Raw genomic sequence first — 16270 nt, forward strand, 5'->3', positions numbered from 1 at the left:
GCAGAAAGTCTATCCCTAATATAACATCGTGCCTGCAGCGTTCCAAAATCACAAACTCGGCTAAATAACACTTGTCCGCCAATAACACATTTACAGCACAAATACCAAGGGGACGCAATATTTCACGGCTTACTCCACGGAATTTAGCATGCGTGTCGAGGGAAAACATCACCTTGCGTCGAATCCGGTTCTTGAAAGAAAGGCTCAGAACTGATCTCATAGCCCCGGTGTCCACTAATGCCATTGTACACATACCATCAATTATCACTTCCACTTTGTTTCTTAACATTGTAACCGGTGGAAGTATTAGTGTCGTGTCGAGTCGGGCGACCTCACCTCCATCGGCCGCGCAGTCTAGTTTCCCGGCGGCTGTGGTGAGAATGAACGTCGCCTCGGTGAAGGAGAGCCACGTTGACGTGAAGACGGTGGAGTGAGACTGCGGTCTGAAACGGGCGAGTCGCTGCGGTGATTCCGTCGAGGACTGTTGATGGGGAAGGTCGTCGACGAAGTAAAGGAGCGTGGAGGCCATGAATTGCCAAAGTTAGGACGTTCAGTGCCATAGGACGTTGGCGGTGACTCGTACCACCTCGGTGCCCAACGACGCTGACAGTATCGAGAGATGTGTCCTGTGGCACCGCAGGCATAATACACGGAAGGCTCGCGGCTAGCGTTCGGGTAGGATGGGTATGTCTGTGGCTCCGAGTAGGCCGTCGCTGCAGAACGGGCATATCCCTCAGTACGCTCGTTGCCGGTTTACCGGTGGTAGTTCTGTTGCGTTCTCATTGGCCTTCTCGAGCGGTACTCCTCGACAGTCGTTGCAGCGATGGAAAGGGGAGCAGGTGGAGGATTGCACGGATGTTGACTATCACGGAACTCATTGTTCAATTCAGTGGAACGACGTAACTCCTCTCTAACAATTTCTCTAATGGTTGTCGTGAGATCGACTGATGCGATGTCGTCTTCAATGCTTGCAACAGTTGTTACGTTTGCTAGCCGGCCAAACTTCGGGAGTATGCGGCGCAGTTTGAGAGCCTCAAAGGTACGGCAATGACCTATTACGTCGGCGACTGAGCCAAGGTTCTCTTTATCAATGAGGGAGTTGTAAACGTCCTCCGCGATTCCCTTCAACAAATGGCCAACTTTGTCCTCCTCTCACATACGAGGATTGGCCGTCCTGCATAGCTTGAGCACGTTTTCGATGTAGGTCGTGCATGTCTCGCCCGGAACTTGAGCTCTTTCAAGGAGCGTTTGCTCGGCCTGCTTCTTCTTTGCGATTGAATCGCCGAAACGCTCCTTGATTTCGGACGTGAAACGATCCCACGTTGTCAGAGTTTCCTCGTGGTTATCGAACCGCACGAGCGCCGTGTCCATCAGAAAGAAGACTACGTTGGAGAGTCGCGTTACGCTGTCCCAACGATAGAGCTTGCTCACCCGTTCGTAGTGGTTAATCCATTCTACCACGTTCTAGCCGGGTTTCCCTCCAAATGTGCGAGGCTCTACCAGATGTTGGCGCTTGCACGGACTAGCCATCGTTTGGGTCGAAGATGCCGCTGGGTTCGTGCGAGTGTTGGCTTCGGTGTGGGACATCTGAAACACCGGAAGTAATGCGGGCAATCCAGCGATTCGGCGCCTTCGACGTAGATCAGTAGGTTGGAGAACCATGCTGTCCGTGTTGCGTGGTGGTCGGGGAGTATCCGGCACCTTCCACCAAAACTGTTACGGATGATCGATGTTTATTCACAGATGAAGACCAGGATGGATGCATGAGAGGTCGCCACGATGTCACCACCGAAATGTAGCCGTGGCTGCTGCTGAGTTCTTCGTTCTCCTCCTCTTCTATCTCCTCCTCTTTGTCACGTTACAATATATACGCGTGGAACGCTGTAGCGCTCCTTCGTGCCGCTAGTAATTTCTTCCAAAAAACCTTGTGTGTTTTCGTTCCGTATAGCACATTAAGCGATATCGCTTTGCCAACATTTACCGTCGTGACTAAATGCGTCACAATTCCAGCCGGAAGTCATTGTCATCGTTCTACTACAGCGGTATAAACCACACGTGCATGCACACAATTGTAGATACCACAGGTTACTTGCTTGTTCTTTAAGGATGATATTGCACAAGCACAAATGAGTCTTCACGTAATGCCCTATTTAGGTTACCCCGTCTGTCCATTGATCTCGACACAAATCGCTGCTGATAATAACATATTCTTGTCTCAGGGCACTATTCAAACTCATAACATTTCCCTTGTAAGCAAGATTATACCATCGCTAAACCGTGGCAGTTCCGTTAAGGGAGGTTGAAATCGATACACTTTATGCGTGCTTCGCGGAAGACTAAAGCCTGGCGCTGAAAACATTGAGAAGTATGTATGGCACTAGAATGAGAAGGACTGGCACCGCAAGCGTAGGAAAGATATGCGATCCATTGAAAGGGCAGATGTGATGAGATGCGCGACATTGCGCATCTCATCACATCTATGGTGCAGCATTGAAAATGCAGATTTATTTGTGTGTGCACTCAGATTCCTCATGTGATGAATAATAAAAAGGAAACAGTTGTCAGATAAAATGTGAATGAACAGGCAACCTCTACATATCATAATAGAGTGGGAACAGATTGTAAATGAGATGAGTGCACTATCAAGTGCTCGTGTAAGTGCATTTATAACATGGAGTGTGGTTCCCACACCGAATATTGCACTACATGGTTCTCGTAATTTTCTCTTGGCTAAGACGTTCGAATAGCTGGGCCTTTCAGTGGCCAAGCAGTTAATAAATAAGAAGCTAACATAGGCATTTATAAGAACTAATTAGCACACCTCTGTGAACAAAAAAAAAGCTAGAGCACTGTTGAGCACTCTCAAATAAGAAACATTGCAGTTGTTGTGTGATGTGCGTAACCACTGTCTGCACACTTAACACAGATCGCTTTGCTAACCACATGTGCCACCGCAGAGTGGTCTCCCTGGCAATGTCTGTCGAACAGTCGCAGCTATTAGGGTCTGTGTCTGTAACAGGTAGCTTGTCTCCCTACTCCTACAGTTTCCTATCTCCCTATTTCCCTCAAGCCAAAAACCCTCAAGAGAATACAAGCTATCATGCGTAGTATATGCCAGAGATCAAGATATTCACCACCACGCACTGGTAAACAGGTGGGCGATACTGCGTATATAGCCCCTGGAAACACTGACAGCACTACGGAAGCTTGACGATCTTGTTAATGTGGGCAGCCGATGCGTTGCGTTCCTGCTTTGGAAGAGGGATGCAGCGGGTAGGTTCGTGGCACGTGTAGTTAACTTCATCTTCTGAACGAACTTTTGCTTTGTTCCCTGGCCCCAACTACATCCACTGTATCCGGGCCAATGGATTACCGCAATACGAAAACATCATGTTGCCTCATCTGTGAATCAGCTTGGCGTTTGAAATGATACTACCTCTTAACTAGGTGCGCTGCTCCTATGATGCGAGTGAAATAAATCATGGGATGACATCTGGTCAAGTGCGGAAATAAATTTATATTACAAGAAAATAAAATTGGGCGAAACTCTAGAATATGAAAGTACAAAAAAGATGTTATAGATTTCACGTGGAACGCTCTTTCACTAAGCAATGTGGCAGGAAATGAAGCTCACCTGCACTTTATCAATGCTCTGATGCATTTTGTGTAGGTAGGCGGGAGATTACCGCCCTTCCGATTCAGCCTTTTTTTCCTCATTTGTCAGTGTTCAATGTAATTATATGGTATTCAGCTCCATGGCTTCAGCAGAAGCCCGATCCCAGAAGATCTTAAGCTCAAGTGTTTGGCGAGGCCATTTGAAGTTCCTTTTTTATTTTTTTACACATTGTTCATAGGCTTCTTTGGACTGCTCTTGAAATTGCCGATTTCACTGATGCACAGGTAATTGCTGTTGGTGTAGGTAGTCCTCTGCATCTCAACCGGCAACTTGTGATGCGTATTGCTGGAACTAATCGATTGTGTAACTGTTTTGTGAGTGTACGCGTTAGAAGGCGCAGAAGGACGAGTGCTTTGCACATTACAAAGCGGCGCCTGACTTGACAGACATGGCAATTACTCAATACGAGGACAACTCGCCTGTCCTAACAAATGACCGCGCTGAAAACTATATAGACAGACTCATTCACTCTTTGTCGTCTTTCGGCTTGTGCGGTAGGTGGTGCATTGCTCATGCAACCGACAGTTTGTGTGTGGTCTTTACGTTCTACCATCCCTCTTTCTTTTATTCTTTATACCGCCGGCGACGAAGTTTTGGCCCATGTCTACGAAAATTGATCATCCGTTATTGCCTGCAGACATGTGGTCTGTCCCCCAGGAGACTGGATTCCATTGGAAATTATGCAGACATTTCTGTCCTCCTGAATAATTTGATGAGTAAGCCTAAGCACTCCCTGGTTTGTTGAACTTCCCTAATTCATTCATTCATACATCTTGCTTTTATTATCGCGTTTCTGTTTAGCTTTCCAGAAAAATACATTTAGGTTTTGTTTTATGCTTTGTATCTAGGACGTGACATTCCCAATACCAGTAAAAAAAAAAACATGACGTGCAGCAGCACCGCACGCAGACGCTTATTTTTTTATTCTCCTTGCGTCGAAAAGAAATTCAGCGTACAAAGCCTTTTCTCAAGCGGAAGCCTTTAGGTACAAATCAGACAAGAAGATTGTTCAAGAAACCGGCGGCACACTTACTCCAACAAACATCACATTACAAGCTTAACAGCCTATACGGCATTGCGCTGTTGCAGATACGACGAGTCTAGGAGGAGAAAATGCGACTGCTATTCAATACGCTGGATTTGTTACGACGTAATACAGTATAGGCACTCATACGCCGCTCGGTATTAGTCTTAGCAAAACTCATCATCGCAGCCTTCAATCAAAACTATAATCTAGGGATCAGTATCACGTCTTCTGCGGCTTTAGCTAAATGAAAATCACTTGTAGTAACCATGTACTTAACCTGCCTTAACGTAGCGCGGTTTCGCAAGTGTTGCGTTGAGGGTAAATAATCTAAAGCCGTGATTGCTCTAGGTGACGTTCGTCAAGTGATAAGATGCTAGACGCGTACCTCAAGCAGTTAAATAAAATTTTATTGTGCAATGAAGAATAGCACGTGAAATTAGCATTATGTAACGCGTCAGTCGTACTTCCTCCTATTCGATGGGCCTGGAACTCTGAGATTATGAGATCAAATTCCCCTCGAGTTTTTCCGATAAGCTGCGCAATAGGTCCTTCAATCTTATAATGGCCATTATTTCTCTCTCTCTTTTTTTTTCGTCCCTAGATGTGCGTTGGTGCAGTGTGAAAGAAAAACAAGACAAAGGAATCACATGATAGGCGAAGGTGGGGCAAGACTGAGATTTACTGGCTGTAATAAATATCGCTCACGTATCCTCTGTCTTTATTATTGAAGAGAGCTGACTCGGAGCTAGAGTGATCGAGGTGTAACGGACAAAACTGGGGATCAGGGACGCTCTCACGTATGAAAGGCTGCGCTCGCATTATCTGCCAAAAGGTGGAGAAACATATAAACCCATCAGACATCAGGGATCTTGTTTTCGCCTGGCGGCGTGATACATAAATCCTATTAGGAGATAGAATTAAGATAGAAAAAAAGGACTCATAATCTGACGTCACTCGGAAGAACGCCATCACGGAGCCTTCTTCTTTAACCTTGTTGTTATTGTTGTTATTTATAAACTGGAAAAAAAAGAAGTGCTCAGCTTCTTTCTTCCCCCCCCCCCTTTTTTTTCTCGAAGGAAGAGTGGGGTGTGGGTGGGGGAAGTGATAAGAAAGTTGTTTGGTGTGTAATCTCGCCAACAGAACAGCCGGCACCAATTTTGCGGTCGGCGAATGACGGAAATTTTTCGATGGGGGGAGCCAAGTTCGCTGTATATCACCTATCTTTTGCGCCGCATTGATTTTACACAGTGTGGATGCCTGAACAACGAGCGGTGACACGAAAATGAAGCTTTAGTATAAGCGAGACCCTCATTCGCAAAACTCTTTTACGTTGGAATTGTTCGCAAAAGTTAACTTCTACCAATTCAGAAATATTGGAAAACGAGCATCACAAACAACGAGACAGCGGAAGAGATAGCCATAACACTCGGAGTAGTCCAAACTAGCGCAGCCGAGATAGTCAGCGATTTCCAGAGGGCAATAAGGAACTTTGCCAACTTAATCTCCCCGGATGCACTACGAATCCTACTTGCAGGAAGCCAAGCACGCAAAAGAAAGATATACATAACATGGACACCCGCTCACACCCTTGCCTTACCGGAGGACAGCAATAACAGGGCGGCACACGACGTGGCTCGAGGGCTTACGGACAGAGCCGCGGTCGTGGGCAACGCCCTGGCATCCTCCGGACGCGACGGCGAGGCAGATGAATGGGAATGGGAAGAAAGAATGACCAGATATAACGACAACACAAAACACTACAGATTACAGAGAGGCATATTTCCACCACCTCCCCCAAAATTGAAAAAAAAATCAGCCTGTCGAAGGGCGGCAGTTACAAACTACAACTTATCTGAATCCTTCGCTCTCGCACATTATATAGCCGGATATATGCCAAGCAGACAAATGCAAAAAATGCGAATACACAGCCACTCTGGAACATATGTTATGGGAATGTCGAAGGATAAATGATGGTAGCGGCGACGCAGCTTCTAGCGAAAGCCTCCGCGCGCGCTGGGAGACCGCGTTGCTCAGCCCCGCCCTCGAGGACCAACTTTAGGCTGCCCAGCGGGCCAAGGATGCCGCCAAGACTAAAGAACTCCTGGCCGTCACCTAGTGGGGACCCTTAGCCCGTCCCACCAACTCGCAGGACTTAAAATAAAGTTATTCCTCCTCCTCCTCCTCCTCCTCCTCGGCCACTGGGCATATCATTAGCGAAGGCAGCCGGCTAATCGCCAAGGGAACTTGCGATCGAGAAGTTTTGTGAATGCGGGCGCTGATCGCTAACTTACTTTTTTTACTGCGCATGACTATATATTTGAAGTAGCGCTCATTGAAACCGCATTATTCATATCAATAGAGTTGTAGCTCTGTCCTTGCCACTAATAAATTTGTCTGCAGTGAAACTTTACCTGAAATGCTGAAATGCAAAGGAGGTGAGAACAATGTATGCTGAATACCTTCGCTGTGGCAAAGTAGTCAATACTATTTGTCATCCTACTAAAAAAAAAAAGAAAAAAACTCTAGGATTGCGCTAAGCAAGTTTAGCGACATACTCCACTATGGTAAGGGACAAATTTCAAGAAAACATAATGCGCCATCATAATAAAGTAAAAAAAGGCAAATAAACCTAAAACGCCTTTGATGGATCTGGATGAAAACACTAAGCGCTCCATTGTCGGGGATTGTACTGCCCGTAACACTATAAGGAAGCGGCTGTCTTCACATCTACGTTAAGAGTCATTATGTTTCCAATTGACTGCCGACGGCATAAACTGGAGGCAATGCCACTTTCACAACAGTTGGACTCACGCATATTGCTTTTTGATGGGGGCAAGATACGCGTACCGTCATCGAAACGTCGAACACATAATTAACTTCTTGTCTTTCTGCTTGGGCAACTGGTGGTTTGATTTGTGACCATTATATGAGCCGACTTAAATAGACAAGTTTCTATGAAACCGAAACAATCCCACAACAGCAGCTTAACATTCAGATGATCCAAGTGAGTGAAATATGCCAGGGCTGATATTACTTTGTTGACATAAACGAAGAGCATTTCTTCGCAATCTCTACCACCGATGAACGGTCCAAGTAGCCGCAGACTAAACCAAGGTTCAAGAGGGCTTACTTCGCAATTTATTGAAACAGCTATAAGCTTCCGCAACGTAAAGAAGGCAGACACCACATACTCTTGTCAAAACATTTATTAAATTATGGGGTTTTACGTGTCACACTCATGATATGATTATGATGCACGCCACAGTGGGGGACAACGGGTTAATTTTGACCACCTGCAGTTCTGTAACGTGCACCCATTGCATGGAACACGGGCGTTTTAGAGTGCAGCTCTTAGGCGCCCGTTCCTGGGTTGAGCGTCGGCGTCCCTCGGTGTAACCACGCGAACGCGCTTGTGCCACTTCTCGCGCGTTGGTCGTCCTCTTCTTCCCCAGCTGGCTCCGATGCCGCTCATCATGCCAGCGTTCCCACGCTGTCCCCCCCTCTGTGAAGGCGCTGACGGCACTGGGCCACTGTCAGCCGGTGCGGTGATTTCGGTCTCAAATTCTTTGCCTCAATATATCGCGAAATGAAAACACGTATACAGCTGCGCTCAAATTTCACACTAAGGAGTATCGTAATCATCAGATATTTTTTTTTATTTCACCTCCACCGAAATGCGGCCACCGTGGCAGGGATTTGATCCCGCGTCATCGGGCCAGTGTGTCATCGAAGTGACTACGTCACAACGGCAGGCCATTTACTATTGTGTAAATACTGCACCAGGTTACCTTAAGAAGTGGCAAGGTACTACTGATGATGATCTCAGTGCCAAGTTGTCAAGGCTGACAGGGTAAAGTGAAAGAAATTTATTAAAATCAGCGGGTATACAGCGGACACATATAATGCTCATAGATTTTACTTGCTCTACAGCCAACTTAAATAATAATTATGAACGACGTTGTATGTAAGTCTTTTTATTCTTTGTTTGTTTGTTTTTTTTGCACAGAATGTGTTCTCCTTGCTGTTGAATGAGCAGGGGAAGTCGTTGACTGTGAAATTCCCTTGCCTTTGGTGCGCAATTCCCTCGCCTTTTTTTTACATCGTTCTGTTAATTGCACCATAGATTGATTAAGCTATTGTGTTTTTGATCTTTTCACGAAGTGTTTCTGTGAGCAATATATCATTGTAAAGTCTATATATATATATATATATATATATATATATATATATATACTGTTTTTATTTATAATTTTTTGAATGTATACGAACGTATCTTGTATATGTCTTGTATTCAATGTCTACCCGTCCTGCAAGACCACAATGTGGTCTGCAGTATGTACTAAATAAATAAATAAAATAAATAAATTAATTAATTATTGCATCAATACTTCTTTAATGTCAATGAAATCACGAATGTATAGAGAGGTGAACACAGGTTCTTTCTCTCTATGTCTAAGGGAATGATTAACAGTTTACATATACGATACATTGAAATTAACAACCCGCAATATTGGTCACCATTTGCTTGTCATACGTGCAAGACTTCAATGGTCCACTCAAAAACAATGCTCAGAAATACGCCTTAAAAAGCCCCATGTTTTAAAAGATGGATGTAGTTAATTATAGCTCTCATCAATAACGTAGTACCTAATTCGACACTTTAGAGTTTTCCCGACAACTTGTGCACACCTGCAGCTAGACCAACCAAAATGATTCATAAAGAAATCAGCTATTATCATGCCACAGCTTTAAGGCCTCCTACGTACTGAGGTCTCGCTGCTGACAATTAGAATATTTTCTCGGCTCCTAATCTTTCCTGAATATTTCACGCGCAGAACTAATTAGAGATATTTGTTTAACTTGGTCACCCCTCTCGCGTAGCGCAGCCTGTCGGTTTGTATGGCCCCCGAGGTGGCAATCAAAGGCGTGATTGAACCCTGTAATCAGCACGGTTTTCGCAATTCTCACATAATGCTCAAGTAAGTCTCGCTATCCTTATATTTGTCTGCCCCATCTCTCGTATAGGTTTCATGCAGCAACGAAGCGAGCGAAATCATGGCTTCATTAACGAGACGAACTGATCTCTTGAGTGTCGTAGCTGGCCGGTGGCCGAACATGTGTATACAGCGGCGGCTCCACCTCCACAGCATTGTCTCCTGTTTTTATGCTATTCTCTTACATTTTTATAAGATGCCGAGGAAATAGATCTCACGCATACGCCCAGCAGTGAGATGCGCGCCAGCGTTGTTTGTGCTCAATAACCGGGAGTTTCCTGTTTGTATGTTGCATTGGCGATGCTCTCTGAGTAACCTCTTTCTTTGACTTCAGCGTGATTATACATTATAGCATAACAACTGCACCAACAGGTGGGTACCGGCCGCCTACCTTGCTGTTCTTTTGCCACTCTTTCTTTTCATTTTTCGCCCTTTGATTGGTTTACCATCCTAACACAATGTGTTTGTTATGTATTCATTCTACTTTTCCTTTTAACAGTTTTTCTTCGCGCTGTGTGATGATGTTTCCAAAACTTCGAGGCTCACTTCTATGCACAAGTTAAGCAACTGTAGCCTTAACAATGTAAATGCAACGCATTCAATTTTAATTAAAGCTTGATAGAACTTACATAAAGATTAGAAAATATGCGACTCGTAATTGATTTTAAAGTATTCCGAGCACGAAGTTGGTGCCCCAGACTAAAGGTGTGGCAAATTTTATTTTTCATTATTATTATTTTACCATGTTAGTGATGCCTCAGGTGCCTCAATTTGCGGTATTACACAATGGGTTGGTACTTATAATGGGTAATGTATTGATTGAAACCTTGAAGGATGATGCATGGCTTCACAAGCCATGCACTGATGCATGGCTTCACAAGGAGATGGTTGCTGTCTTTTGCTGTTTGAACGAGAAAATCTTTTTCGCAGAGTCATTGTCATTTATGCTGAGTCATACTGATGACTATGACTTCTGCCAGTATCCTTTAGTGTTTGCTTCCCTTAGTACCCACGTCCGGACCCATTTCAGTGTTTTTTGAGTGCTATACTTTTTTCGCTGAGTCATTGTCATTTATGCTTAGTCATGCTCATGACTATGATTTCTACCATCGTCCTTTAGTGTTCCCTTCACTTAGTGCCCTCGTCCGTACCCATTCCAGTGTTTTTTGAGTGTTAATAATTTTTCGCCCAGTCATTGTCATTTTTGCTGAGTCATGCTCATGGCTATTCCTTCTACCAGCATCCTGTAGCGTTTCCTTCACTTAGTAGCCACGTCCAAACCCATTCGAGTGGTTTTTGAGTGGCAAACTTTTTCGCTGGGCCATTGCCATGACCTACATGACACGCAGGTCATTACATATCATTTATATACAAGAGTATATATCATATACTCTTGTCATAGTATGTCAATTTTAATACATACCAAGTTAACCAAACGACCATGAGAGCACAAAGTCGTAGGCGGCTAGATAGATAGATAGATACGGTCAGAGTAGCAAATGTTCGCCAAGAAATGCTTCGCATTTAAAAGTGAAATCTCGTTCAAAAGCACGGAAACGAAGCGCTAGCGTGGGCGTCGGACCCACTGCGCATGCGCTACTTCGCCTGCGCCGCTGCCGCTACAGAATGCGCTCCGCGCGAGCCACTTGTTCCCGCGTTCACGATTTCTTTGTGAACAATGAGTGACGCAACCAGTGGAAAATGCTTCGAGAGAGATTATGGGGTTTTACGTGCCAAAACCACGATCTGATTATGAGGCACGCCGTAGTGGGGGACTTCGGAAATTTGGACCACCTGGGGTTTTTTAACGTGCACCTAAATCCGAGTACACGGGTGTTTTCGCATTTCGCCCCCATCGAAATGCGGCCGCCGTGGCCGGGATTCGGTCCCGCGGCCTTGTGCTCAGCAGCCCAACACCATAGCCACTGAGCAAACACGGCGGGTGTGGAAATGCTTCGTCTGCCGCTGCTGCTAAACGAGCTGCCCGAGCAAAGGCTCAGCGCTGCCGCCTAGAGGACCCTGTCGGTGATAATCAAATTCCTTCCCACAATATATCGCGAATTCAAAACACCTAAACAGCTGCGCTCAAATTCGCATTAGGGAGTATTGTAATCGTCGACGAATTTTTTGCTGAAGGCTTCACTCGAACTCAGTCTAACCGAAATTGCACTCAGCCGGGCTCACTCGGACTCATACTCACCATGATTTTACTAAGCCGGGCTCACTCAGACTCAAACTCACGGGTAAGTGTGTCTCAGTGAGTCTGAGTGTGTCGACTCATGAGTGAGTTTGCCGACCTATGCAGGTATGGGACATTGCGTATGTGCCTCTCATCAGTTAACCCGTTTCACGTCAACTTGTCACTGCCTTACGTGTTGCTCTTCAATGAACAACTTTCAACCCACGATGAATCCCTGGGTATGAGAAACTAGGTATGTACCACCCTCCAGTGAACCTCTTTGATGTCAATTTGGGTCACTGGATATGTGCTACTGATTTGCCAACCTTCAATGAACTTATTTAAAACTTGGGTCATTTTGTATATGCCACGATGTATGTGCTGCTCGTCAGTAAACCTATTTCATGCTAACCTGGGTCAATGGCAAAAATGTGGTTGATCCCTCTTATATAGGAATCGGTATAGAACACGAAAGTGAAACGTGTCTTCACAGAAGTAGTGTAATGTTTATTGCACATTGATATATAATGTCTATTGGTGTTTTGTGGCTAAAGCGCCCTTAGGCGTTGATGCACCCACGCTGACGCCTGGTGGCACGTCTCCTCCATCACGACTACCAACGTCGATGACCATGAGCAACCGTCGTGCATATGGAAGCTGCACTACGCTGCACACGCTAGCACAACGCGAAAGACGAAGCACGTAACTGACACACTAATACAACGCGCAAGACAAAGCACGTAACTGAATCGTCACCGAGTCAAATCAGCGCGTACAGCACGTCGTAATTGCAGCCTCCGCGATCAACTTCAGAAACATTTTCAGAGCTAATTGCAGAGGCCACGCTCCGCTGTGCTGAGTACGGTGAACGCCACTACCAACGCCACCTAGGTGGCGTTGGTAGTGCTTCTTGATGCCAGCGTCCCTTCGAATGCTGGCATCGAGGCGTCGTAGTGGTGAGACCACCGAAGCGTTCACTGTCGGTGCGCGTTAGTGTCATAATGCAGTACTTCTCTTTTCTGCTCGTAGGCGGCGGCACCGCCCCGAACAAGAGCGCGGGTACACGGAGGAGTGTTAGATATATAAGGCGCGTCTGTGTAGCTCTCTGCAAATGCGTTTGTGGCGCAATGGGTTAAACGCTCGGCGATGTATCGTCGCGGACCGAGAGGTCGTGGGTTCGATTCCCAAATTTTGCATGTTTGTGGAACTTTTTCTTCTGGTTTCTTTCTTTGTATTATGTTCTATGACGTATTTCCGTGACGGAAATGCGTCAGTGAAGTCTTGGTGGACCCCGGAATAAAACACTTTCGTGTTAAAAAAAAGTTTGAAATTTTTTCGGCACTTTTGAACCCGCATGATCTACATTCCGACAATCTTGTCTGAATATTCACGCAGTCGGCGCGCAGGCACCTTGCTGCGGCGGCGCAAGATGACGCAGCATGTCCAGAGGCAAGCGCGAGAAAGCAGCCCGACGCCTCATACATGACACGTTTCGGGTTGGAAAATGATGTGACGATACGTTGCTCCATGCTAATAACATTAACGTTGACATTAATCGTGAGATGGGTACTGCCGGATCTCTTCTGTAAAATATTCAACCCACTTAGGTTAGTTAACGTTACACCATTACGCCTTTGCCTCCAGCGTGCTCATGGAGGGAGTTTTCAGTGTAGCTGCTTATGTCTTCACAAGAAAATGAGAGATGACCGAAAAAGAAAATACTCAGTGCCATTCCACTCTGTGAAGGTGGATATATGGTGATAAACTATATTGATGTAAATAAAGACACATACCACATGAATTGTCATTTTCTACCGTCTTTATTATTTTGTCACTAAGGTGACTATAGCTTTGTGGTCGCTATGGTAGACGGCCATGGGTTCGGTAACGTTGCTTGAGCGGAAATGGGCGCCAAGATGGCGGGAGGCGTTAGCAGCCACCCGCCGCCTTCGCGCCCATTCTCGGTTCTGCTATCGCCCTCGTTCTTCGTAGGCCTGCTGTTCTTCCTCGATCCGCTCAATACGCGGCCTACCCATTACACGGCTGGAACGCCACTGAGATGACGCGCCTATGCAGTGCGTGACCTCACCAGCCAAAGAGACACACCCATTGCCTATATTAAACGCATCTGGCGCACATGGGATACGCTTTTGCTTTGCATCGAGGCTACGGCGTTCTTGGTCTACGCGCTCAGTCTACGTACGCAGCGATCCACAGGAAACTAGCGTATAACAACTCCACCTTAAAAATTTGAAAAACAATCGCTAGTGAAGACCAACACTGTGTGTGTGGCTGCGGAAGATGCACTGAAAGAACCAGGCCAGCTCGTTCTATTTATTGTATTTGTGGAATGTTAATGAAGGTTGGGCGATCTTAATACATTTTAAGCGGCCAGATCTGCACGCTATTGGCGTCACATCCTCACTCTCTTATAAGGAACTCAATAGCGCGAACCTGATTTGTCGTTATAGGATTTAAAAACAGACAATATGTTTTTGACTTTATAATGTCTATGGTCTCATCGTAATGCTGACTTGGTAGTAAAGACACTAAAAATTGTTAAATGTGGAATTTTGAACCTTGAACTGTTACAGCATTCACATTTAGTTTGCTAACAGTTTCAGTCCCCAAAAACGACCTGGTGTATAGTTTATCTTTCACTATAAAATGCCCAGCTTTTTCTTTTTGTTGTGCTGGAAAAAGTTAGAGTCACGTTTCCTATTACGCAGGAAGGCATTATTTTATTGATGCTTCCTCTGAAGGCTTTCTTCTCATCACTGTCACGTGCGTCAGATGTGTCACATCCTTAGTTTCAAATGACTGAATAAAATTCTAGAGTATATAATTTTTAACGGATATTTATGAGAAGGATTCGGGACTATTTGACCGAGAGGCGGTTTTTCTTACAGACTGAAGACGGCCCAACTTCGGAACATTACATCTGCCGTGGTGTGCCGCAGGGTGGAGTGCTGAGCCCTATATTATTCAGCCTCGTCTTGGTAGGACTTGTGGAGTGTTTACCGCGGACAGTTCATGTCTCTATATACGCCGACGACATTTGCATCTGGGCCTCTGCCGTGACTCGGCCTCAGGTGCGGGCCAGGCTTCAGCGGGCGGCAACCATGACGGCGTGTTATCTACGAGAACAAGGCCTCAGTGTGTCTACAGAAAAGTGCGCATTGGTTGGCTTTACGCGCAAACAAATGTCACTGTATCCAGTTTCAATCAACGGTCAAGCAGTGTCCTGTGTTAAGACGCATCGCTTTCTTGGTGTCATCATCGACCGTAACCTCTCGTGGACCCCTCACTGCGTCTATCTAAAGAAGAAGTTATTTGCTATTGCACAGGTATTTAAATTTCTCTGCGGGAAAAACTGGGGTGCACCAGTCCATTCTATGCTGCAGCTGTACAGGGTACTGTTCCTGGGACTCCTTCGTTACAGTCTGCCAGTTCTGTCAAATACATGCAAGACGAACATTCGCGCTCTTGAGAGCTTACAAGGTCAAGCCCTACGCACGCGTTTAGGGCTGCCTCTGTGCACCTCAACAACAGCAACAATAGCCATCGCGAGAGACCCTACGATTCAGACTCATGTAGCTGCCGACTCCCTCAGAGCGCACATTCGTCATCTGTCAAGGATCCCCGACCATCACTTAGCTTCCCTGCCAGTGAAGAGACCTCAAGCGACCTTTTCAAAAGTGATTAGCGCCCATCAAAAGTGTATACCGTCATCGTTTACACCGGCGTCGAAGCCTTCATCTCCCCTGTGGTGCCTGCGACAGCCTCAAGTGAATTTTTATATTCCTGGAATCACCAAGAAGTCCAATCATCCATCGCTGGCTCTGAAGCAACTGACGCTCCTATTAATGGACCAGACATATCAGGACTACATACATATATATACCGACGGCTCGACCTCACCTACCAGCTCAACTGCCGCATTCGTCGTTCCAGCCAAGCAAGTTGCAGTTAAATTCAAATTGTCACATATGACTACATCTACGTCGGCAGAACTTGCAGCCCTCCATGCAGCTGTGACCTACGTCACCGAAGAGCCGGCACAGAAATGGGTCATATTCTGTGACTCTAAGGCAGCCCTTCACAGTATCAAGTCAGCCTTACATCACAGAACTTACGAGCAGATGATATCCGACATCAGGGAAGTACATCACCATGCTCTGGAAACAGGACACAGCATAGTCTTCCAGTGGATTCCTGCTCACTGTGGCATCATCGGCAACGACATTGCTGACAGGGCTGCCCGATCTGCCCACGAAGACACCCAGACGCGTACAATACCTTTGACGAGGACGGACACTGCCAGGGAACTTCGTCTGCTTGCACGCAAAACGTCACAAGCTTTACGGAGTTCAAGTGCCTTCAATTGCCGATTA

This window comes from Dermacentor silvarum, chromosome 1 (assembly GCF_013339745.2).
Source record: "Dermacentor silvarum isolate Dsil-2018 chromosome 1, BIME_Dsil_1.4, whole genome shotgun sequence".
Taxonomy (NCBI): domain Eukaryota; kingdom Metazoa; phylum Arthropoda; class Arachnida; order Ixodida; family Ixodidae; genus Dermacentor; species Dermacentor silvarum.